The following is a 27,666-nucleotide window of genomic DNA, read 5'->3' as shown; positions in this document are numbered from 1 at the left end:
GCCACTGTCCTGCAGAGTTTAGTTCCAACCTGCTTCAGCACACCTCCCTTTGAATACTCAAGCGATTCTGAAGTGCTTGATGAGCTGATTCAGGTGTGTTTGATTAGGGTTAGAACTAAACTTTACAGGACAGTGGCCCTCCAGGAGCAGGATTTAAGACCTCTGGTCTTAATAATAGTGTACATTTACACAACAACAATGTACTAAAAACAGAACAAAGTTTTTCCTTTGCATTTTTTCACGTATAGACGACAACCATTGTCAAAACGATCCACACGGATCCGCGAAAACTACTAAAAACGCTGTATTATTCATGCCAGGCCAGTAGATGGCGATGTGACTGATCTCACTCATGATGAAGCATTTTTTTGTTGTTGAAAATGGTGTCGTGCAAACGCCCCCAGCAGAGAATGTCTAATAAGGGGAGAAGTTCCACTCTCAGTAAACTTCCGGCTTCTGAACTGGTTGCAGTTCCACTCTGGTTCCATGTGAGGGCGCTCACAGGACGAGTGCAGAATGAATGGAGGTCTATGGAGCTATACCCATCAAAATCCACTTTTCTCAGGATATAATTTTTTGTCTAGTAATTTGAATGTTGTATTCGAATAGCCTAGAAATCTAGACGCACCCTAGCAGCAGCAAAATGTATTTTGCAGCCAGGGTAGTCTAGCAACTCTCCACTGACTTTCGAGCTGCAAAAACCTAAATTGGGTCAGGCCAATCACGTCGTGTATAGAGTAGGCGGGGCGGGCTTAACATAATGACGACAGAGTTGCGACGGTTACCTGCCACTTGAAAACAAAGAATGGCAGCTGCTGCTGGCGAACATCTTTCGAATCGGCTTTGGCCGCGACTCTGGAGGACTTGGAGTTAAGCTTTTCTTTGAGAAAAGAGCATAGAACGGCACTTAAGTCATTCTTAAAAATAGGAAGATGTGTTCGTAGTTTTGCCGGCCAGATATGGCAAAAGTTGAATCTATCAACTAGCTCCACTGTTGGGAAAACGCTCTGGTTGGTTGATGCGCTGTCCTATTGCGTGCAGAGGGAATTTGAACGACAGCCGTTTATCCCGCCCCTCGGATTGAGCCGTGTCTATGGTGAGTTGCCAGACCCAACATCTTGATCTAGGTCTGGCTTGCCAGGCTAGTATTCGAAAGGAGATGCAAAGAAATTACACATTGCTGGGTGTTAAGACTTTTTAGAGTCACTTATTTGCTTTAAAAAGTCTTTTAAAATGTCAATGACGTCATACACATCGTACGACCAGAGATACTGCTTTACGGCAATCCTTCAGTCACTCTGGTGCTTTCGCGCTGTGCACTTTCTTTTCTCTCGAGGCATCGACAACACAGCTGACACAGGTAAACACACGTGCTAGAAGAGTTTTTGTTTTGTTTGTTTTTGGTCCCGCTTCGGATGCCATGATACCATCAAGCGGTATCTCTGGTCGTAATCAGTCCTTCACTGACCAATCAGCGTTCATTAGCAGAATGCTAGCGTGTTATGCAACAACTCAACCTGTAAGAAATCGAAAGGACATAAGTACTCGTTCATTCAACTTTCGACCTATAACCCATGTTGAACTTGCAAAACCTACAATCAAATCTGAGATTTCTCAACGGCAATCAGGTGAAAGAGACAAATTTAGCCGTCTAGCCCCATAGACTCCCACGGTCGGCCACGCCCACTATAGGCTTCAAAAATGGTCTTCAGAAACCTACGGGTGACGTCACGGACACTACGTCCATATTTTTTTTTAACAGTCTATGGGACTAAATAGGCCCATGTCACGAAAAAATTGAAGACCGGAAGTACGTCTTTTAGTAGGGATACGGCTCTTCCGGTTAGCTTTTTACAATGGCGGAGTCCGATAGATACTGCTGGACCAAATCTCTCCGCAACCTGCCTGAAGTCACATATGACGATGTGGTTCGGATGGTCAATGAAAACTCTCAAGTGGAAAAGCGTGAAAGCTGAGGTATGGCTGTCTACGTCCTGACGCAGAGCAACCCGGTACACTACAACAACAGCGGCGGGCCGTTCGCCAGTAAAGTAAACGTTTCTATGGTAACAGCGAGTTGGACCAATGAGCAGACGTTGCTGCTACGCTTAGGATTGTGGGTAGTGTAGTTTTTTCCCCCCATAAAATCGCGGATAAAACATGTTTTTCTTTAAACAAGATTGATTTGATACGAACTTATAGCTTCTACAGAAGCAAAAACCTTCGTTTCACAACCTCATAGCTCGTGGTCAGTCTACCTCGGATGGTTTAGACATTATGGCTGATAATCTAAATCCTTATCGAGAAATACTGTTGACCGGAAGTTCTGAATCCCTACTCCGCGTTCCGGAAGCAGGAAGTGTGACATAGGCCTATAGGGAGTGGCCAGGCTCTCCGTAGACGAGCTCTGGCCCGAGTATGTAATTGGAAGCTCTGCATTCTTGTCGTGCTCTTACAGTGACAAACTGAAGCCAAGACATGACAGGAATGTGCGAGACATACAGTAATTCATTACAGATAATTATAATTTAAATAACTTTAGTAAAATCGTGTTCAAATAGTTTGACACTGATCAATTCTTGTTAACAATGTCCAGTTATTGATAAACATTAGGCTTCAAGATTTATATTATATTATTATAAAAGTATTACTATAGCTGCAAATCATAAATAAACACTGGTCCATTTACACGATCATCCGGTTTTATTGACTGTAATCAGTTTGACTTCATCAAAGTTCCTTTAAGACTATATATAATTTATATAAAGTATATTATCTATATAAAGTCTTTGCATTACATTGTCTGAGAAAATTACACCTTTTAGCACAGTCTGTAGGGATGTAAACAAGAGAATGAGTTCAGATTATATGACAACAAAAAATCACAATAAAGATAATTTCTTTTAAAAGTCAACTATTCATTAATTAATTCAGGAATGAGCAACTTTTCTGTTCTATCAGCAGCATCTGGTGCTCTTAAACATTTGAAAGGCAAACGAATGGAAAAACTCTGCAAATTAAAGCTCACTCTCTTTCGGTTTCGCTGAAGGGTCAGGGAGGAGGCTAAAACTGGAAGCTCCTGTTGTGCGTTTTCAGTAATAATAAACTGAAGTCATGACAACAGTGTGTTTGAGACATAAATCAGGGAAGTGTTTCACTTGAAGAGCAGAATGGAACTGTCAGTGAAAGGAAGCTTATCACTCACGTAAGTTTGATTACATTTATTTATTTCATTCAATGCTGTTCATTTCAACTATAGCAAAAAAAAAAAAACAATTATTAAAACAAAAAATATTTTCATACTTTAAAGATCATACCAACATAAATAGAAGTATCTGAACAAGCCAGGTGAGAGTCTCAGCTTTAGAAAGCAAAAATTTACCCTTGAGAGACACGATTCTACAGTACGAAACCAAAGATTTAGTTTTTCAAACATGTACTCGTATTCTTAGAAATGACAGTTGAAAAGTTATTGTGTTCTTCACTGGGATGATTTCGGTGTCGGACATAAGACAAGTTGGCCTTGTTAAAAAATAATAAAAAAACAGTAAAAGTGTGTCTGAATTGCTTTGATGAAATCAGACAAACACCAAAATTCTTCTTTGGCAAGAAAAATAAATAAAGAATTACAAGCTCTACAAAACAATAAAATAAAGCTCTCATCTGAAATCAAATCTGAGTTATCAACAACATCCAAAATGATTCTATTATTATTAAGGGACCTCTTATAGCATTTCGTACATTTTTATAAGGCACTAAAAACTAAGGCTTACATTATGAAATTTTTAAGACATTAGGTTTGTGAGCAACATAACTCAACTTAAATAAGTGCAGGGGAGGATAAAACTGTCATAATTTCTTCTATAAAAACTTGCAAAAGGAAAAGATTGCAAAAAAGTAAACAAATAAACTGTCCACTAGAAATAATTAACAGTCTTATCCAACTAAAACTGATATTACACACGGGTGTTTCCAAAGTTCAGTATATATCTATAAAATCAGATTTGGTAAATGTTTTAATTTTAACATGCATGATATAATTTACAACAAATATATTTATATTGACCAACAAAACGAAGTACACTTGTTCAGAATAAAGACAGTAACATTGACAGACTCATTTGGTCCTTTACCTTTAAAAAAATAGCTACTGTTTCAGTGTTTGAAGATCTCATTCAGCAAGAACAAACAGTGTATAAGGCAATAATGTAACAGCTCAAAACAGAGTCACGAGCAGTGAGAATGTGAAAATTGAAACTTTTAGGAATGACAGTGATTGTCATTTAAATCACTGTTTTTTTTCTTCTACAGTAAAATACAACGAAACAGCCTATAGTCAGTATACTTATTGTTAGTACAATTAATAGAATGAAAAACCAGTTCAATGATGTCTCCACACTGTCTGATCCAGTTTCATCTTCTGGGTTTTCAGTGGGTTTACTTTCTTTTCCTGCTGTTGATTCTGCAACAAACAAAATACCTCACTGTGATAAAGGCAAGAGATTCATCTATAACTAGTGAACTTGAACTTTTTTTTAAATTAAAAACTTCATGGTTGCACTTTAGAATAATGGTCTGTCATTAATAGGCAACTATGGAGGACGAACTGCATTAACACTTCAGATATGAATTAATATGGAAACAAGCTTTACTAATCAGTAACTAATAGCAAATTTAAGCAACCCTCTATGCACACCTTGGCAATATAATCGCCATTGACTAGTACATTTTTTAGTTTACTCACCAGACTGAAATGATTACACCAATTCAGCTTAAATTTGTAAAATGCCACGTTTTTAAATATCTGAACGTACACTCTTAACATCAGTCAATCAAGCACTATTTATATGATAGAACTCTAGTAATTAGAACCAAAACTTGGTAACCATGTATGAATGCAAATCATTTTAACTGAACTTGGTGGTGGTGTTTTAAGATATTGTTGGTCATTCAGTGTTCACAAATAAATGGTGATACATACATATATATATATATATAAATATATATATATATATATATATATATATATAAAATATATATATATATAAATAGATAATAGTAATAGATAATAGTAATTATTATTAAAAAAATAATAATACTAGCCTACTGATTCTACTAATAATAATAACAACAACAATATACATACAATGCACTAAGGATTGATGAGCTGCTAGGTTCATGAATATTAATCACGTTGTCGGCGTTCGCTCGAACTGATTTGCTGAAATCAAAAGAGGGATGAGCGCCAGCCAATGAGATTGCCATGTGCGCATTAGTTTCCGCCCACTACCGGAGAAATCAGCATATCTTCTGCTTGGTCTTAAAAGCTGAATAATTCCAAATGATTCATTATTTTGACAGGAAAATACAACAAAAAATATCGTTTACATGTAGCGCGTCTGTTGCGAGTGTAGGCTATATCGAGTTCTCCACTGTTGCTTAGTTACCTATAATCACGCGCGTGAACTCGACAATCGACTACTATGGACTTCGACCGAAAACAGGAAATAGATACAGGTATGAGCGCTGGCCGAATTAACTTCATTTTTATTCATATCTTTCACATCTACTGCAGTCAGATTCACCCGTGTTCACTCTAAAGGAATCACTCAAATGGCTGGGCACTTGTAATGACACATCAAGGATGTTAAGAGGCTAAAAGCAGGTTTAAAACTTGCCCCATTGAAGTCAACAGGGTGCAAATTTTAAAGGATAACACGGTGTAGGCAACACCGATTTTTGTCATTGTTCTCTGTATTGACAGCACTCCAAATTTACAAAAAAATGAGCTCAATGTTAAAATTGACCAGAGTTCTCCTTTAATGGTATTTTATACTCTTAATATAGTAATAAAATGCATCACTAATTACTCAAGTGTTACCTAGTGACACCTACCTACCAACACCTAGTTATCCTACCAACTACTAGTGATCTGACCATTATTTTACCAACTACCAAAACACCGATATTTATATCATAAATATCATAAAATTACTATTTTATGACTATATTCAGAGTAAAAAAGGTGATTAATTATGAATTAGGCAATGTACACTTGGTATTAAAGGGATAGTTCACCCAAAATTGAAAATTAGCCCATGATTTACTCACCGTGAAGCTAGGTGTATATGACATTCTTCTTTCAGACGTATACAATCTGAGTTACATTAAAAAATGTCCTGGCTCTTCAAGCTTTATAATGGCAGTGAATGGCTGTTTCTGTTTTAAAGTCAATAAAAATGCATCCATCCATGATAAAAGTGCTTCACACGGCTCTGAAGTGAAGCGATGCGTTTGTGTAAGAAACATATTCATATTTAAAGGGCCCCTATTATGGATTTTTGAAATGACCTTTCATGTAGTGTGTAACATAGCTCTAAGTGAATGAAAACATCCTGCAAAGTTTTAAATCTGAAAGTGCACCGTATATTGTTACTGTCTTTCAAAAGTAAGAGTCGACTCTGAGTCAATGAAATTAATTGTTTTTCAAACGAGTCATAAGCCGTTTCGTCGTGACGTCAAGACAAAACATTAGCATATTGCCCGTCCACTTATTGCACGCATGGAAAACTTGAACCTCAAACTGGCAGCTGATTCCTGTGGATACTGGACAGCATCATGTCTAGAAGACGCTGTGCTCTACAATGTGAAGGTAAAGCCAGTTTTTTTCCACTGCCCAAGGACGAGCATGTGAAGAGTCAGTGGTTAAAATTAATCTTTACCACGATACCACAGCACTATAATCCTAAACTTTTGCTGTGTTCCCTTTATTTCACTGACGACTGCTTCTCAAAACTCAGAGTTCAATGCAGGATTCGCACACCGCTTTTACTCTTGAAATATGGTGTTCAAAATACTTAGTTTTGAGTTTTATGGCTAACTCACGTTATCACTGTCTTACTAAAATACTTCTGCTAATCAGTTGTGGACCACTATTACCTATAACTGTGTCTATTAATGCAGATTGTCTGTCGTTCTCACTACTTTGAGGAAATATTTGTTTTACCAACGTTTATGTTACATCAGATCATTCACTCTAGAGCTCGGTATACCTTGCATACATGCACTGTTATTGATACAATTTCCACGTATTCTCCGCAATATATTAGAAAAATACTCGGTAAATAAATTAGTACAAGTAAAATAATCGGTTTGTTGATGGACATGCACTTGTTAATGCTGATGCTTAACATCTCATAATGTACCTCAGACTGAGTAGTGCATCACTGAAACGTCCTGCTCGAGTCGTCCTTGCGATGGAGGTTCGGGTTGAATAACTAGTTCTTCCAATGTTTCATCATCGGACTTGCGCTCGTATTGATATGGTCAAATCGACGTCATTGTTCGTTACTGTGTTTAGTTTACGGTGTAGGAAGCCTCAGGACAGCTGACGTTGTTATGACAATGGCCGTTTTTGTTTTCCACGTGCTGTACACGGTAGGCCAATCACAACAGACTGAGCTGTCTGGCCAATCAGAGCAGAGTAGCTCGTGTAAAGGAGGGATTTAGAGAGATTGATTGTGCAATCATGTATGTATATTATGAGGAATTTTTATTTTTTTTTACCTTTGATGTAGGAGACTCCACAACAACATTAGGAAACTTTAAAATAGCATAATAGGGGCCCTTTAACATGTTACAAAGTAAAATTCTAGCTTCCGGTCAAACGGGCATACGCAGTCTACTTATGCCTAAAGCGCAACTTATGAAACTTATGATGTCAGAAGTAGTGTAGTGCGTCATGGCGTAGCGTAAATATCTGCAGTTTGTCGCATTACTCGCATAAGTTGCGCTTTAGACTTACGCCGACTTATTGGTGCAGTGCTTCGCCTTCTGAGAATATAGTTCCCAGTATGTATACGGTTAGAAGACTGCTGTGTTTCATGTGACCTTGTTATTTGTACACGCTGTGACTATACAAATCACAACATGTAATTAGGAAAATGTTGGCGTTATTTTGTCACTTATTGGGAGCAGTATGCTAGCTGGAGCCACTTACCTCCAGTCTTTGTGCTAAGCTAGGCTAGCGGTGGGTGCGTCAGACAGAGTTACGGCACGCACAGAGATGAAAAGGGTATGTATGGACTCATCTAACTCTCGGCGTGTTCCTTTAAGTCGAGTCCGTATGTTCGTTTGGCCAGAAACTAGTTATTTTACTTTATAACGTTTTAAATATGGATATTTTTCCACAAACGCATCGCTTGCTTCAGAAGGCCTTTATTAACTCCCCCAGATCATTTTTTTATGATGGATAGATGCACTTTTATGGACTTCAAAACAGAAACAGCCATTATAAACCTTGGAAGAGCCAGGACATTTTTTAATGCAGCTCAGATTGTATTCGTCTGAAAGAAGAAAGTCATATACACCTAGGATGGCTTGTGGGTGAGTAAATCATGGGCTAATTTAAATTTTTGGGTGAACTATCCCTTTAAGTTGCGTTTTGGTCGATCGGATCACTAGTGGACGAGGGCGACACATACCCGTTTATACCTGGTGTTTTAATACGTCTCTCTTTTATCCACTTTCAACCACTTCTGTCCTGATTTATGGGGAGGTAAATGTATGGGCTTTTTCAGATCTTTAGATCTACTGGACGAAATAAGCTTGCGCAATTTACATTTGAACATGAAGGGAGACAACGGTAAAACATATAGAGAGCATCAGCTTTCGTTTCTGCTCTGACAGCCGCAAGACCAGCTAAACGCTGTGAGTGTGTGTTAGAAATCAGGAATGTTGAGAGAACATTGTGCTTGGTACGTTTTTCATCTTCAAACCAAACTTAGGTCTTCAGACAACAAAGTTTAAAGTCCCCCTTGAGGTGAAAATCAAGTTTTTAATGTTGTTTATATGTCTATGTGGTGTTTTTAATATGCTTTAAGACAAACCATGTGCAAATTCATAAGTCAACTCTATTGCTGAGTATTTTCTCTTTAAAACTGCAGTGAACCAAAGACAGTCTAACAAACACAAACTACCTCTTAACCAATCACGTCAAATTACCGGCGGGCTTTAGAATATTATTACCTGCTGTGAATCAGGAGAGTCTCAAGAGAAGCCACGTTATCCTGGTGTATTGCTAAATGTACCAGAATTTTCATATCAACAGAACAGAGTGAATTGTGTATATGTATAATACGATTATATGATATATGCCTTTCTCCGCTGATGTTCGAAGTTGTTCAAAGCGTTTCTAAGGATACTGATTGTTTTAAAGATGAGTTTTAAGGGATAAAATTATTGACTAAAGGGGGACTTCATGTAATGTTTACTCATTAGGTCAGTAGGGGGAGAGCAGGCTTTAAGTAATTCTTATAGTTTATTATAGAAAGTTGATAGTTATTCTTGAGGCTCATCTCATTCAGTAATTAATTGTCAGTATAATAAAGAAGTATCTCAGTCCTACTGATTAGTTAAACTTGTTTCCACATTAGTTTGTAGTATCTGTTGTGTTAATGCAGTTCAACTCATTTGTCCTGCATTACTTCCTGCATAGTTTCCTATTAATGACAGATCATTATTCTAAAGTGCCATCAACTTCATACATGAATCAAGCATTTTTACACACCGGTGATGATCAGCTGTACAGTCTGAAGTTCAGATGAGTGTGTGATGATGCAGCTGAACTCTCCTGCATCAGTGTGAGTGAGATTGATGAGTTTGATGGAGAAGTTTCCTCTCTCATACTCTTCAGGCAAACTTTCGGCTCTGTTCTTGTAACGAGGGTCCTGTAACTGTAGTGAATCTTCACCCTTGACTATATCATACACATTCTCGCTGCCATTGTGTCTCCAATGAACATCAGTGTCTTGAAGTTTAAGATCATGTTCAGTGGAAGAACACGGCAGGAGAACAGAACCACCAATAACAGCCTCTACTGTTTCCTGCAGAGACACTGAAACAACAGAAACTGTCAAACACTCAGTCTGTGGCATGAATTTATCTTTCTGATGTGTCGTTCAGATGCTTACCTTTGTTTATCAGCACCGCAAACACACAGATGAAGCCGCGACTGCAGAAACAGAAAAAACAAGTTCATTTAACTTCTTTAATCCATGATATTAGCAACAGGTTTGTTTAAGATGAGCAAGTTCTGCACAGAACCAATCCCCAGTGATCACAGTGAGGTACGTGCCGCTTAGAAATGCTGTCCGACTTGCTGTGATGTCATGCTAACGTGCTAAACACTAACAGCCAGTCAGGCGGATGGGCAAACTAAAAGCATCATGACTTGTTTTTTGGGGAGAGGGCAGGAGATCTTGTCAATCTACATGAGATCGACCAATAGCAAACTGTAATGATCCTCTCTATTTGCGATGGACAAAATCAAGTCCCGCCCCACTTTTTTTCTTGATTGAGAAGCGGTTTCACTCAAATATACATCACAATAGGGAAGTCTATTGCAACTTCGTTTCATGCCCATTTTTTTAAAAAAAACTTTCTGAGACCAACTTAACGAAAATGTCCTAAATTCGAGGGAACACATTATTTAATATTATTTTTAGGTTTAAATTACAATGGAGAACATTGTAAAAACTTAAAACATACTGCAATTACCTTGTTTTACTAAAAGTAACAAGACAAAACTAAGCAGACGCAATATGATAAAAGTCTTGTCGTTCATTCTAATCAGAGTTTTTGTACTAACACAATAACTGACCATGAACACAATGAACAGTGAGATAGTACACTACATTTTGTGAATTGCTTGGTTTTAATTTCTGTGATTTGACCGGGAGCCGCACCAACACTAAACTCTCATTGGACAAAAGTACAGCCCTTCATGTATTTTAAACATAAATCATGAACAAGTAGAGGCTGTTTGCGTAATTTTATAATTAGATATTATATAGTGTAATTTAGATGAACTTCCAGGTTAAAGTTGGCATGATACGGAAGTTGCGATAGTCTTTTCTTCCCTATTGTTATGTATATTTGAGTGAAACAGCTTCTTGAATAAGAAAAAAACATAGGGAGGGACTTGATTTTGTTTGGCTTGTTGTCCTGCCCTCATGTCATTAAACACTTCATCAGAGAAGAGATGTGGATGCAAAAAAGAGGGGACGTTATTTTGATTAAAGATTACGAGACACATGAATAAAATAAAACAATGATGAGCATGGATAGGCTAAATAATAATAATAATAATAATAATATATATATATATATATTAGGGCTGTCACGATGTTGGATTTTTCACACCACGGTTATTGTGGCCAAAAGATTTCACGATATCGATATATCGCGATATCTATAGAATCTTTTATTTTTACTTTGATTATAGTTTTTCTTTTTTACACAACAAACATAAGGATACTGATAAACAAGGCACATGCATTACTTCTTGTATACTCAATCTATGGCAAATTTTTGTGAAGGAAGACAAGCATGTGAAGTTGTGAAGTCTGGTTTCAAACTGAAGCGAAACACTGTCTGAATGTTTCCTGAAGAACTGAAAAGCTCTTAAACCTGTTGTGCTGGCGTCATGCAGATAGCAGATTTGAACAAAAAAAATCAAGTGCAAATACAAATGCAAAAATAAGATGAGTAAAGAAATGGGATATATGATCACAGAAACAGTTAACAGGTTAATGTCACGTTTCCCATTCCATGAATAGTAAAATAATCGCAATTTACTCTCTATAAAATTGCGAAATCCGCAGAGTGATGGACAAGGAGATGGGTAAAAAGGTTGGTGGCTACACATTCTGCAGATTGGGTTTAAGGGGATCGCACACCGGACGAGAAGTGCCGCGACGCGTCTAAGACAACTCGAAGTATATCGCACACCGGACGCGCACTTTCTCAGTTTATGGCCAGCAATACTGTTACGTTTAAGGACATTATGAAATGAAGATAATGTCTGTCTGTACTATGTTATGACTGTACAGTACAATTAAATACAATAGTTGCTGAGTCTGCGATCTGAACACTTTACCTCAGAGCATCCATTAACTGAAGACGTGCGCTTCTCGTCCGGTGTGCGACCCCCTTTAAGGAGATGTTTTCTTTAGGAGATGTTGTGAGCTTAATTTTTTCGGGTGTGGACAGAGTGTTTCACTCTCTCGCTCAGACGACATTCTTCTCAGATTAGCTGCGCGGGCGCGCGCTGCGTCGTCTTCTTCTTAGATAGGTGTCAACGGGTGCAATACAGACACCTGAGAGGTCAACCAGGAACTGGCGCTGGAGTATTTACGTGTCATGTTATCATAAGAGTCCTGGTCATTTTAAACATCGTGGTTATCGCCAATACCGGTATATTGTCACTCTCTAAATTAACACGATGTCGATATTTCATGCTTTGAATATCATGATTATCGTCAACACCGGTATATTGCGACACCCCTAATATATATATACACATACATACATATACACACACACAATGTTGATTTCATGGTGACTTCATGTGGATTGAGATCACTGTTCAACTAAACTGTCAAACTGCATCAAATTTACAAACAAATTAGTATATGTTTCCATGTATTTCCCTTAATATTTTATATTGGAGGTTGCATCTTCATCCTGTAAATGATTGAACAATTAATAATTGAACTCGTCTCTATGATTTAGCAGTAAATATTCTTAAGGGAGCATCTTTACCCATATTACCCTACTGGTAAAAACTTGAATATCTTGAATGCACTGTAAGATTAGGCATTATCAAATGACTTTCAAATAAAGCTACACACATGTATCGGGACTAGACATGTGCCGGTATTCGGTAATGCGATAAATCGCGGTAATGAATATGCACGATATTGTTATCGTGGGCACTTCAAAATACCGTGAAAAATAATAGATCAGAATTTATATTTATAGAATGCGCATTAGCTTATTTTCCATCAACCGCTTAAACAAACACTGCGTATATGCTGCACGAAACACGTACGCACTCTGATGTAAACAATCCCCACATGAAGCACTGCGTGCACGCGGCGCAGTGCGCACTCTAGTCTAATGTAAACAATCCTCACATGGAGAAGAAGCATGGCGGAAGGAGGAACGCTGCCGACGATTTATCCATAGGCAGTAAAGTAAAGGATTTATCCCCCTTCTAAAAGCAGGGCTGTCAACTCTACGCATTCAGCTTGAGACTCACGCAATTTACACTTTTCACACGCTCTCGCGCCACACATCCATTTTCTCATGCAGAGAAAAATCGCGGAGCAAAGAGGACACTGACACCGACAGACTAGACAGAGCAGGTTACTTTTCATATGAAATAATTCTCAGCTCTCAGGTTCTGTCCATTTTATTACGAAAATCAGACAATAAATACCGTTTTGGCGCTTGTAAATGTGACGTGACCGATCGCTGTAACGCCTCAGTTCAAGTAAACCGATCATCTGTTACCTCATATTTAAAGATACAGTACAACTTACTGAAAGGTATTAATGCCTCATACATAATATCGATCAATCAGTGTTTTTCAACCATGGAAAGAGGTCAATAAAACTGCAGGTGAACAATTATGTCACAGAACGTTACATTTACCTCAGGAAAGCCATTTAATGACCAATACATTAGTTGACTAGAAAAAATAGCTATAGAGAGGAGTATTTTGCTAAATATGTGCACTATATTACATTTGTAATATATTTTTACTTGTGTCATAATTGTTATTATAATGAAAACCAAATTATATTTAATTTAATTTTTAACCTTTAATAATACCAGCTGACAGGGCTCTCTGTATGTTTACAGCATTATGTGAGATATATTTTTTCTAGAGAAATATTAACATTTAGGCTATCTACTGTAGCCTACCTAATATTTATCCAAAGAGTCAATATTGAATCAAGATTGAAATCAAATCCCAAGAATTGAATTGAAATCGTGAAAATTGTGTAAAATTCTGTTTAGTTACCAAATGTTTTGACAATCACAATTACACCTATTGTGATGCAAGTTGTTTTTTTTCTACATCCCCTCCCAATCCATCTGTTTCTCTTGAGCAATTAAAATATCGTGATAATACCGTATACCGTGATAAAAGCTCAATCAATTAATCGCAGCATGAAAATTTGATACCGGCACATGCCTAATCGGGACACAAAAGATTGGAATTCAAAATACTAGCAGCTAATGCTAACTGCTAATGACTGCGGCAAAATAATAGTTGCCGACATTTTCCTGCAGATGAACCCGTTAATTATTAATTAATCAACAATCAATCAATCCATGTTTAATGCATTAATGACGTACAAAGGGTTTTCCTGTTGATTCTATCTTAAAACAGCAAATGAGGAACAAAACAAACCAGGCCAAAATGTAAACACGAGCGCATATAGATCAGGACTTCTTGTTCGAATTGTATTTTGTAAATACAGATTTCCTTAAAAAAAATCGTACACATACCCGATGACCATGGCGACCCGGTATAATACATATATATACTAATATTACTGAAATACTAATCTTCTCAAACAGATCTGGGAAAACGAGACCCCGATCTCTTCTCCGTACGGTATATAAATTTACTGCCGGGTTGTAAACTAAAATGAATAGCAAGCGAGCGACGCCTGCTGTTTTGGAGTGTGGTGAAGATGCAACATTTTTAAAAAAAGAAAAGAAAAATATTTTGGTCTGTGAAAATAGGCTACTTTTGCGTCCTTTTTTTAACAATGGCGAGAAAAATATAAAGAACGGCTGTTGTATTTTTAAAATTGTATATTAAATACCAAAATTTAGGCTAGGCTAATTTAAAAATGTAGCCTACACAAAAAATTGCATGCGCACAAAATAAAATAACGATTTCTTCTAGATTAGTGTTTATTACGTAAAAATTAAAGATGGAAAGAAAAAAATGTCAATGTAAATTATAAATAATGTTTCTCCCGCACTTTCGAAAGCGATGTATCTGGAACTATAATAGGCCTACATGACTTAAAACTGAAATGGTCATTGCTGAACACCTGTCCCAAACCTTCACTGAGGCAAAGGGAAAGGGAATTTTGTCTTCATGTAATTATATTTTGGGATATATTTTTTTCGTCATGACATATGTTGGGGTATGGTGACTGGGAAAGGACATTTTTAGTTTTAGTTTAATCAGCTCCATAGTTACCAAGCTCGTGAATCAGTAGGCTATATTGTGTACACGAATCCAGGCACTGTTAAGGACCGAAAAAATTACATTCTCTATAGTATGAGAGTGTGTAGTATGAATGTAATCCGGACGTACAACATTCACCATGTTGTCATTATCATGTGACCTACCAGCGTCAGTCTGGTATAATACATATATATATTACTGAAATACTAATCTTCTCAAAAACAGATCTGGGAAAATGAGACCCCGATCTCTTCTTCGTACGGTATATAAATTTACTGCCGGGTTGTAAACTAAAATGAATAGCAAGCGAGCGACGCCTGCTGTGCTGGAGTGTGGCGAATATGCAACATTTTAAAAAAGAAAAAAATATTTTTGGTCTGTGAAAATAGGCTACTTTTGCCTATTTAAAACTGAAGACCGCTTCACTGCCATTCACAAATCCTTTCCTGTGGCCTTATGGGATAGTAAAGTGTCCATCGATTGCACACTTCAGAATCTCGCAGAACATATTGCGCGCGGATTATATTTATTGAGTTGGCTTGTGCGTTTTAATTTTTTTGGCGCTTCAGGAATGTGACGTGGTAAGGGAGCAGATCACGTCACACACAGCACTAACAACGACTCATGCATGGTACAACAGGAAAGCAGTTTATTTTTACTTTGAAACACACACAAACATCTGATACATTTGACAGATGTTTTTCCTTTGCATCCTCCTCTCCTGAACCGTAATGCATGTTCTGCCTCCAGCATCTTTGGCAAACAGAGAGCCCTGTATTTTTGACATGGTCAATTGGCTGTGGTTCAACAGGCCTCCTCTTCATAGTTTGAATGCTCATCTCATCATCATCACTGGACATCTTGTGAACCTGTTGACCTCGAACACCCTCTGCTTGAGCATTATTTCAACTATAGCAGCAGCTTAAAGTCAAAATACTGCAGTTTCTCCTTCTCTGGTCTCCCAGAACTGTTTGTCTGAACTTTATGCTATCCATTGTTTGGCAGCCAGGTCAAAGAAATGCAGGACCGAATGGGTGGTTCATTTTCTTGTACAGCTTGATATCGAGTACAAGCTGACCAAGTCAAATCCACCTGTTGTTGTTTTAGCAACAAGAAGTCTAGGCACAGTAACATGGCGCTTCTCTTTCGCTGACCATCTCAGGATTTATCCCATGGACACTGGAGCTCATCAGAACTGCCTCATTGTCCAGCCACTTTGTCAACCTCTGATAGTTTTCTGACAACCACACAATGCAGGGAGCCTGTTTTTCATAATGGTCCCTGTTCCCAGGAAAGTAGTTGCTTTCATCGGACATTTCCATGGTTCTCAATAGCGGAAATAATAGGTGACGTAAACTTCTACAGTGATAAAAGACAGCAAATGTTTTTATTATTATTATTATTGTTCACCATTTGTTCTAACAGCAAAAAAAAAATATATATATATATGTTTCCAGGACTTTCCAAAAAGAAGAAAAAAAATATATACAGAGGGATAGATAATGACAGTCAAAAAAAAAAAAGATGTCAAATTTACTGTCACTCCCTCAGCCGCTGTTTTGAAACCGTGGGGATCAGGAATTGGCTGTTAAGTGATGACGTAAACACTGCAGGCTCAAGAACAATGAACTGTAATAATACACACAGTCTTTCATTAGGTACACGCGTGTACTTTTTGTTCATTTCATTTCCTGTTTGGAATGGAATAATGAGAAATGAAAACCAGCTCGTTTATTCGTTTTTTAGTTTAGTTTAAAAAACGAAAAATGAGATTTTGGCTCGATTTTTCATTTTTCGTTTGTGGTTTACAAATCGGTTTATGGGTTCAATATTTCATTTGCACATGTGGGCGGTGCTTAAACGCCCCTTTCATCTGATTGGTCAAAACGCTCCGCCTTCAGTAAGCTACGAGCTTTTCTTTCTGTCAGGCAGAATAAGAGTCAGTATGAGTGCGGCACTGACAAATGCACTAATAAAATAATGTCTGAAACCACAACTCACTGTTAACTACACACAATATTTTGAAGTATGTTGCTGGTCACGTAATTCGTGCTGCTGCAAGCAACCCCAATAATGTGAGCCACAGTATAGCTATGACAGATTATTTTAGCATGATGTATTTCCCGTTGATAAATACAGTGCAAATAGATCCGTCTTTTTGGATAAAAGGGAAGTGGAAATAAAAATCAATAATAGGCTGAACTGTACCATGATAATATGTCCGTAACATGTAGCCTAGCTACCACTCTCGTCTTTTATATAGCCTAGGCTATAAATAATTTTGAAAATTGAATAGAAATAAAATGTATATTTATGAATGTAAGCATGTGTAGCCTACTCAGTTCACATGAAAAGAAAGAGACAGAAAAGAGAGAAGCTAGAATCAGTGAACGTACATTAATACTGACAGAATTACCAGGTTTGGGATTAATTAAAATCATGTAAATTGAAGAGCACGGCATAGGCTACCTTTAAAATGTTATTAGTTTTATTATAAAACTAATACAATTTTATTACATACTGAGTTTTCTTTATTATGTTGGCTTAAGAAAGCCAGCATATTTGAACATTATTATTATTATTATTTATTATTATTATGAGAAATTGACTCTGCCTAGAACTTTAATGCTTCACCAAACTCAGCTCAGACCTTCAGACTGGTCTGACTCGCTTATATATTTTCTAACTGGTCAGACTTAGGCCTACTTTCCCAAAAAATCCCTTGACTTGCGTTATCTGAGCAGTGAAGGCCGTAATACTTAATGCTGTCCACTAGAGGGGGCGACAGGATAATAAGTGTTTTCTACTCTCTTTCCCTGTTTGCATCAGTTTAAATGACAAATAAATGCATGAATTTCATTCATAAATAGGCCATATCTGTGTATCCGCTCTCTAGTTTATTTTAAGATATTGTTATTCACACTGGTTTTTGCATTTAATGTTTGTCCATCTGGAACTTTTATTTGCCATGAGCTCTATATTTTAAGATGTAGCCTACTAAAAAAAAAAAAAAAACGAACATTTTTTTTTATTATTGTTGCATTGTTGTGTGTAATACTTACAGTAGGCTACCTTATGCCTCTGAATCTATGCCTGCTTTTCTACCCTCATATCAATATCAAATTTATTTCTAGAACACAGTTCCAGAGGGATTTAATGTTTTTTTGGCTTTTAGTATGAATATGTTTGCCATACTGTTATCTATAAGCTAGTGTGCACCAAAACAAGGGCAAAATTCACATTTAGAAGACCAAACCCAACGTTGAAAATGAAAATCAGTTTCAAGTACAGTAAAATCAAGTAAAGTACAGATACTCAGAAAGTGTACTTAAGTAGGCCTACAGTTCTCAAGTAAATGTACTTTGTTACTGTCCAACTCTGGATGTTTTACACAATAAGGATATATTCCCATTGGGTTGTTGGGTTTTCATGTTTAATGGGAACTTTAGACAATGATTTCTATACTGTACAAACTGTGTTATCCCCTAACTCTAATGTAACAGTTATGGGTATGTCATCTACGGACATCTAATATTATGGACATATTATCATGGTACAGTTCAGCCTATTATTGATTTTTATTTCCACTTCCCTTTTATCCAAAAAGATATCTGAACTATTTGCACTGTATTTATCAACGGGAAATACATCATGCTAAAATAATCTGTCATAGGCTATACTGTGGCTCACATTATTGGGGTTGCTTGCAGCAGCACGAATTACGTGACCAGCAACATACTTCTGCTTCAAATATTGTGTGTAGTTAACAGTGAGTTGTGGTTTCAGACATTATTTTATTAAAGTGCATTTGTCAGTGCCGCACTCATACTGACTCTTATTCTGCCTGACAGAAAGAAAAGCTCTAGCCTACTGAAGGCGGAGCGTTTTGACCAATCAGATGAAAGGGGCGTTTAAGCACCGCCCACATGTGCAAATGAAATATCTAATCCATAAACCGATTTGTAAACCACAAACGAAAAATGAAAAATCGAGCCAAAATCTCATTTTTCGTTTTTTAAACTAAACTAAAAAACGAATAAACGAGCTGGTTTTCATTTCTCGTTATTCCATTCCAAACAGGAAATGAAATGAACAAAAAGTACACGGACCGACCACCTAGAACTGTGTTGGACCTATTTTTGACTTCAGAACTGCCTTCATTCTCTTGATTTGAGCTTTGTGACATGTGCGTGTTGTCTTGAAGTAGCCATCTACTCTCGAGAAATGAGGGGAAAAAAGTAGGACGGGACTTGATTTTGACATTCAGGTATTGATTGGATGGTTGTGGTTTGCTATTACTGTGATATCATTTGATTGACGTGTCAGTAAACACATCATCAGAGAAGAGATGTCGCTGCAAGAGGGATAGGAAGTTATTTTGATTAAAGATTATGAGAGCACATACATTTAATTATAGGGTAACTTTAACCAATTTCATAGTACAACAAAAATATGTTTCACCTGTATGTGTTTGCTGATACCTCACCACACATTGAGTCAGCATAAGGACTCGCCTACATACCTGTACTTACCTGTGTGATCATTAATATTTTTATGCTCCACGCTCATCTATTTTTAGTTTTAAAGCTGTTCATCATTCACATCTCTATTGATCATCTGTATCTTCACCTCATTCTGCACTAGCAAAACAAGGACTGTTTATCCTTCAATTAAGTCAAGCTATCCATCCTACGCTCAATATACTCACATGCTTGCTGTTTACCTCGCATACACTACACTCAAATGAAACTAGGTGAATTAAAGTGGTTGAGAGACTCTGATGTACACTTTCCTTAAATGACATGAAACAAACACATACAAAATCCATATCTTTGCTATTAGATTACGCAACTTTGTAGACTAAAATGTAGAAAAAGCAGTGATCTCTCTGTTTTAGAAGCTGTGTTTTAAGATTCTTTTTTTTTTCTTTGCTTGAAGCAAATATTAGTTAACATATTCAAGATAATGTTTTATTTGCAAGAACTGTAACTGGAGTATGTTTAAAGTCTACTTAAGCATTTTCAGATGACAAAAGTCAACTTCTGACTCAGGAGTCATGATAATATTTAAGTAAATGTGAGATTAATAAATACATCTGCTGCGCATGTCTGATTATTTCACCTTACTGTTGACGTCACTTACTGTACATCTGATGACATCTATAGAATACATCTGTGCAGAAATGGAAAAGTCTACAATATTTTCTGTTTAAAAAAGTAGTATTTCTCCCTAATTCTATATTTATGTGTTATATATTATAATACACTATTAATATAAGGCATCATGATAAACAGGTATGTTTTATGATTTCTGAATGAAACCTGGGCCTAAAGGCCTGCTGTTGTTTCCATGCTCATATTTGCATTTGGTCTGCTTTGTTTATTTTGCTTTATTTGAACTAACAGGGAAAACTTTTGGATGTTATTAATAGAGTTTTATGTAAATTATTTACATTTACATGTAGAGAGATAATCCACTTCCTCAAGGTTGGCCTTCTCATCGTTTTTACTAGGCCTAAACACCACTGTGTCAGAAAACTTCACCAGTTTGTTAGAACTGTGTTTAGCCTTACAGTCGTTGGTATAGAGGGACTAAAGCAGGGGACTGAGGACAGAGCCCTGAGGGGCTCCGATGTTGAAGGTGATTGTAGAGGAGGTGTAGTTTCCCATTTTAACCACCTGGCGGCGTCCTGTCAAAAAATCCAAGATCCAGAGACAAATAAAGGGATACAGCCCTAGATTTTGAAGCTTTTGCAGAGGTGTAATGGGACAACGCTGTTGAAAGCAGAGCTATAATCCACAAAAAGCAATCTCACATAATTCCCCTTTCTCTGATCCAGTTGAGAAAGAGCAGAGTGTAAAATGTGGTTATCATGTAGATATTAGGCCTATAAGCAAACTGTAAAGGGTCCAGACCACTGGAGCATACCACCTGTCAACCCTCCCGTTTTTCCCGGGATTCTCCCGTATTTTACCTTGGTATCCCGCTATCATCCCGTTTAAATATTTTCCTGTATTTCCCCCGTATTTTGAATCTTTCTATAAAAAAAATAATAATAATCTTTACATTTTTCAAAGCACTTCATCACTACAGAAGTGAGTACAAAAGGATGATAATCGTTCAGAGAGGCAGGACAAGGGGTTTTAGGGACAGGGATAATAATTGAAGATTTAAAACTTGTGGGAACAACACCCTGATTAAGAGAAGGTTAAAAATAGTTGTAAAAACTAGTGCTAATTGATTAGCACAGACTTTTAATACATGTCGGGGGATATTGTCTAGACAACCATTGTAAAAATGATCCCAGTTCACAAGGATCCATGCCAGGCCAGTAGTTTTATTGACTGTAATCAGTTAAAGGAGCTGTATGTAACTTTCACTCTACTAAAGCAAAAAAAAACATGTTTGCAGAAACATGCTGAGGTCACATACTCGTTTCTCTGAAAAACACTTCTACAGCCAGTTATTTTTGAAATGTGCGTTTCCGTGCTGGAATGTCTGTTTTTGTTTTGGTCTGTGTGATACTGCACGGTGCCAATTTTCATTGTCAATTGCACTTGTTCCTGTTGCGTGTGCTCAAACTGGCAACCCTCGTGAGTGTCGAGTCTGAGGAGGAGGGGGTGCGAGAAACAACGATCTCCGATATTTTGAATTTGCACTGCAGTAACTATTTCCACCACTAGCTGTCATTCCTACAGACTGCTCCTTTAAACTCTCCTCCCATTACATCAAAGTCCCTTTAAGACTATATATGTTATATATAAAGTCTTTACATTACATTGTCAGAGAAAATTACACTTTTTTTTGCGCAGTCTGTAAGGATGAAAACGAGAAATGAGTTCAGATATAACAACAAAAGACAACAACAAAAATCACAATAAAGGTAATTTCTTGTAAAACCATTCATTAATTAATTCAGGAAAGAGCAACTACTATTCTTCTGTTCTATCAACTGCATCCGGTGCTCTTAAACATTTGAAAGACAAACAAATGGAAAAACTCTGCAAATGAATGCTAAGTTCACTCTCTTTCGGTTTCGCTGGAGGTCAGGGAGGAGGCTAAAACTGGAAGCTCCTGTTGTATCCTGTTTCAGTAATAATAAACTGAAGTCATGACAACAGTGTGTTTGACACATAAATCAGGGAAGTTTCACTTGAAGAGCAGAAAGCTTATCACACTCACGTTAGTTTGATTACATTTATTTATTTCATTCATTGCTGTTCATTTCAACTATAGCAAAAAAAAAAACAAAAAAAACAAAAAAAACATAATTATTAAAACCAAGAATATTATTTTCATTCTTTAAAGACCATAATTATAACAACATAAATATAAGTAACTGAACAAGCTAGGGGAGAGTCTCAGCTTTAGAAAGCAAACATTTACCCTTGAGAAACAAGATTCTATAGTACAAAACCAAATATTTCGTTTTTCCATAATAAAAAACATATACTCTTATTCTTAGAAAATGACAGGCTAGTTTAAAAAGGCTAGTTATTATTGACATCATTTGAAAAAACAAAAAAAACAATTTCTATTGTAAAAATACACTACGCACAATCAATAACACTGTACATTTCATCAGTTATAATTACATGTATTTTTAAAGTGATGGTTTGTTGATGTGCATTATCCTAATTTTAATCATTGGGATTGCAATAGAACATAGAAGACAGACAAAGAGAAACTCAAAGAAATGCAAAGGAAATTTGTTATTATTTTGTTACTTTATCACATGCATCTACTTTTGCACCTGAGGTTTAGCAGGTCTTAATAGTGGTTAACAATTAAATAATGGAGGAAGGGGGTAGGGTGGGGTGCTATAAACCAACAAAGCTCTTCTGATGTGAGAATATAACCACCCGCTCTCCTTTTGTCAACCGCCGTGTCACACCCCCACCACACTTCACCACTCAAGACCCTCTTAGTCATTATTGAACATTCACAGATATATAAACTTCTAGTGTGAAAGTGCTATCCATGTTTCACAGCATAATCGAATGCTCTGATATTAAAAGTGTAGATCTAGAAACACAAACAAGGAGCATCATCCCTGCATGATGCTGTTTCCTAAGAAAGCAATGAGAAACTGACTGATAAAAGCATTGGTTTGCGGTTTAAGGTTAAACCTCCACTGTAGATAAAGCTGAGAGATTGTGTTTGCCAACTAGTGGAACACATTTCTGGTTTTGGTTTAGCACTTAAGTTGAGTTTAACCACACTAAAGCCTGTAGCCTGTAATACTTATTATCGTTCAGCATAAATGTATCAGTCAACAACATTACAATCGAAACTATACAGCTGTGGCCATGAAAAAACCCTTTCCTTAGAATCAATGAATTATCAAAAGTGTTCGCTGGATGAACTGATTAATTGATTGTAATATTAATTTACATCAAGTTAATCAGATTAACTGATCCAAATATTCAAAATGAATCATAACAAGTTATGAGTAATTATTAATATTTCCTCTTTGAGGTAATTTGTTACAATATACACTTTATTGCCAAAAGTTTTGGGACACCTGCCTTTACATGCACATGAACTTTAATGACATCCCATTCTTAATCTGTAGGGTTTATTATGGAGTTGGTCCACCCTTTGCAGCTATAACAGCTTCAACTCTTCTGGGAAGGCTTTCCACAAGGTTTAGGAAAGTGTTTATGGGAATTTTTGACCAGAAGCGCATTTGTGAGGTCAGGCACTGATGTTGGACGAGAAGGCCTGACTCGCAGTCTCCACTCTAACTCATCCCAAAGATTTCCTATCGGGTTGAGGTCAAGAGTCTGTACAGGCCAGTCAAGTTCCTCCACACCAAACTCGCTCATCCATGTCTTTATGGACCTTGCTTTGTGCACTGGTGTGCAGTCATGTTGAAACAGAACATCCCCAAACTGTTTCTCACAAAGTTGGGAGCATGAAATTGTCCAAAATGTCTTGGTATGCTGAAGCATTAAGAGTCCCTTTCACAGGAACTAAGGGGCCAAACCCTGAAAAACAACCCCACACCATAATCCCCCCTCCACCAAACATTACACTTGGCACAATGCAGTCAGGCAAGTCCCGTTCTCCCGGCATCCGCCAAACCCAGACTCGTCCATTGCCAGACAGAGAAGCGTGATTCGTCACTCCAGAGAACTCGTCTCCACTGCTCTAGAGTCCAGTGGCGGTGGCTTTACACCACAGCATCCGACACTTTACATTGCACTTGGTGACGTAAGGCTTGGATGAAGCTGCTCGGCCATTGAAACCCATTCCATGAAGCTCTATGCACTGTTCTTGAGCTAATCTGAAGGCCACATGAAGTTTGGAGGTCTGTAGCTACTGACTCTGCAGAAAGTTGGCGACTTCTGCACACTGTGAGTCTCAGCATGCGCTGACCCCGCTCTGTGGTTTTACATGGCCTTTCACTTCATGGCTGAGTTGCTGTTGTTCCAAATTGCTTCCACTTTGTTATAATACCACTAACAGTTGACCGTGAAATATTTAGTAGTGAGGAATTATTTTTTTTTTTAAATAGTTAACAGTTTTCACAGCAATGTTCATGGCCTCATGCAGTTCTGGTGACATCTGCTTTGTTGCAAGACTTTCCCTGTGCAAGAAACAGTGCATCCACTACTTTGCTTCTGGCACTCGCTCTTGGATTTGTTTAACAACACCGCAATGTTTTCCCGTCAAAGCAGCCGCGCCGTCTGTGCATACATTTCCAATCAAGACCTTTTTCAGAGCAGGACTCATCAAGGCAGTGCATGACATTATCTGCTGTGGTTCTCATTGGAAGTTCTTTGCAAAATAGCAGATCTTCACAAAGATTACTGTCCATGCAGTATCGGACAAAAACTAACAGTAACGTGGCGTTGCTTATGTCCGTCGACTCGTCCAGCTGTATGGCAAAATAAGGGCTTGCCTTTATTCGATCCACGAGTTGGCATTCAATTTCATTGCTCATGCCACCCCTGTGATGATCTGAATATGTGACCCATGCTGGCAAAATGAGTCGGAATGCACACAAGTTATTGGAATAGTTATATTACTTTTTTTCGGGTTGAATGGTGGTCTTCTCGCACCCCCCTATCGCCTGTGAGCGGAAAAAACACCCTTGCAACTTTGAGCCGGCGGGCCTCCGGCCGCAACGTCAGGAAGTATCGCGTGATATCAGGTCTCGCGATGTAAACAATTGCTTTACGGCAAAAAAAATCTGCTAAAATTTTGTCATTATTGCGCTCCCTCACTCTGTTTGAACCCGAATGAAGAAGATGTTTTAAAGAATGTCCCATCTGCTTTGATGTCGTTGATCTATAGCCTCTGGTATCTGAGAATCGCCAACGAGCTTTTCGACAGTTTTGTCAAATATCTATTCCGAAGCTGTAGGGGGAGCTCTATAGAGAAACCTGTGAGCAAAAAGCGAGAATACACCGAAGAAATTCCCGAAACTGCATATCCCTGCTTTAATTTCGAGCTGCAGGCAAAACAAGTGAAAAATATCAATTTTGGTCAAGTTTGAGGTTTTCACAATTTTTTTTTAATTAAGCCTTTATCTAGCGATCAAAATGCTCAAAGTAGTAATTAAACATCTAAAAGTATCTTTAATTGTCCGTTTTCTGAGAGGAGTACCTTTCCTTTGCCCATGAAAATTGTCATTTAAAATTTATAGGCCTACATCTCAAAATGTATTATTATTATTATTAATATTATTAATTATTGAATGAGTAAATAATAAGTTGAACACACCAGCAGCTCCAGAAATATATGTGGAAATTAGCTAAAACATCGATGGGAATCATTGAATCAGTGATTTGAACTCGAGAACCAAATCAGTTCTATTCATGAATGAATCATCGGCCCTTTTTACACCTGGTATTAAGATGCGTTTTGGTCGATCGAATCACAAGTGGACGACACTGAATACAGGTGTAAACTGGGTCTAAAACGTTTTGAGCTTGTACACTTTCAACCACTTCCAGAGGTAGTCGAAAACACATTCGACCGGATTGCTTTTGTTGTGTAGACGCTCATGTGGTTAAATGTGTTCAAACAAACACACAAGACCGTCTACTCTTCGCCTACTGAACTAATGCGTTAAAATTATGGGTAGCGTGCTAGCCAAACGGGATTTAAACTTTGTCAGCTGAAGACCCAAGTTTAGTTTGAAGATGAAAAACATACCAAGCACAATGTTCTCTCACCATTCCCGATTTCTAAAACACACTCACCGCGTTCGGTCTTTTGTCTGTCAGAGCAGAAACTAAAGCTGATGCTCTCCATGTTTTTCCATTGTCTCCGGTCGCATTCATATGCAAATTGCGCAAGCTTATTTTCTCCATTTAGATCGAAAGATCTGGAAAAGCCCATACATTAACCCGCCCATAGACCCTCCCCTCGAAGAAATCAGGACAGAAGTGTTTGAAAGTGGACAAAAGAGACGGATTAAAACACCTGGGGTAAACGGGAATGTGTCTCCCTCATATACTTGTTGTCCAATCGACCTTAATGCCAGGTGTAAACAGGGCCATTCACACTGGTTTTATCAACGGGTTCGATCCTATTCAATGAAATGAACCAACTCAAATGATTCATTCACGAATAGGACATCATTACAACTTTTATTTCTTAAATTCTACCAGGAATTCCCGTTTGCTGGGGACAGTCCCGTTTTGGAGTCCTGTCCCTGGGAAATGGGGATGTCTGGTCACTCCATTCAAGTGTCAACGGGGAAAGGTGAGATAAATTAATAAATTAAATAAAGAATCAAGGAAGTTGGCATGGGTGTGTGGCTTTATAGAGACAGTAAGGTACTGTAGTGTGGGTAGGTGCAATTAATTGTACCAAACACTTGGGGTCGCTGTTTTTATTGAGACATAAACATAGGGTTATACAAACACAACACTCAATAAAGATCACATGTGGAAAAATATATGTTGTACTTACCATAATTTGGGTCTTTCTTTGTGTTCCATTGTTAGATTAGAAGTTATATAATTCAATGGAATTATATTTTCATTTTTTATTTATTTATCAATATTAAACAGATGTTAGTCTCCAAAAATCATTCAAATAATGCTGATACAGTTCAGCCGCACTGTTTCACTGTTTGTATCACTCTGCTTATCTTTGTTTTCAGTCTCATATTTACATGCAAATGTTCAATTTATGTTCACCATGCTTGAGGCAAAGGTTTCAGCACTTTACTATTATTTAAAAAATATTTTTTTCATTGGTCAAAGACCTGTCCTGTATGTTTCAGTTGTTGAAGTTGTTTGACATGCTTTACTCTCTGCAAGGCAGAACAAATGCAATGCAACATGCTGCTCTGTTTCCATTTGAGGTTAAGACAACTGTGAGAACTGAGATAACCTAAATGTATAATGGTATTGAAAAAACTCTGCACTCGTTTAAGGTTAAACCCCACTCTAGACAAAGGTGAGAGACCCTGTTTATCATTGGCTGTGCCCAAGCCAGTGGAACATGTTTATGGTTTTGGTCGAGCGCTTCAGTTGAGTTTAACCACACTGTGCAGTGTATCATATGGCCTGGCATGCATCACACACACTATATATATAAAATGTATATATAAAATATAAAAAATGTGTATATATATATATATATAT

At 37.5% G+C, this 27,666-nt stretch overlaps 2 long non-coding RNA genes across 2 annotated transcripts in view; one reads left to right on the top strand and one right to left on the bottom strand.

The window, feature by feature from the left end:
- LOC311084432 overlaps positions 1-27,666 on the top strand; it is an 87,616-nt gene that overhangs the window by 7,949 nt on the left and 52,001 nt on the right. The window lies entirely within an intron of this gene.
- Positions 1,542-10,811, bottom strand: LOC311084431. Its single transcript, XR_014606531.1, has 3 exons — positions 9,972-10,811; positions 9,569-9,895; positions 1,542-4,462 (listed from the first exon to the last, which is right to left on the bottom strand). It is a non-coding gene; the product is annotated as an uncharacterized lncRNA (long non-coding RNA).

Source organism: Abramis brama (assembly GCF_963993115.1).
Source record: "Abramis brama genome assembly, chromosome: 6".
NCBI lineage: Eukaryota > Metazoa > Chordata > Actinopteri > Cypriniformes > Leuciscidae > Abramis > Abramis brama.
The sequence above is the reverse complement of the archived record's forward strand: the minus strand, read 5'-3'. Positions and strand labels throughout refer to the sequence as shown.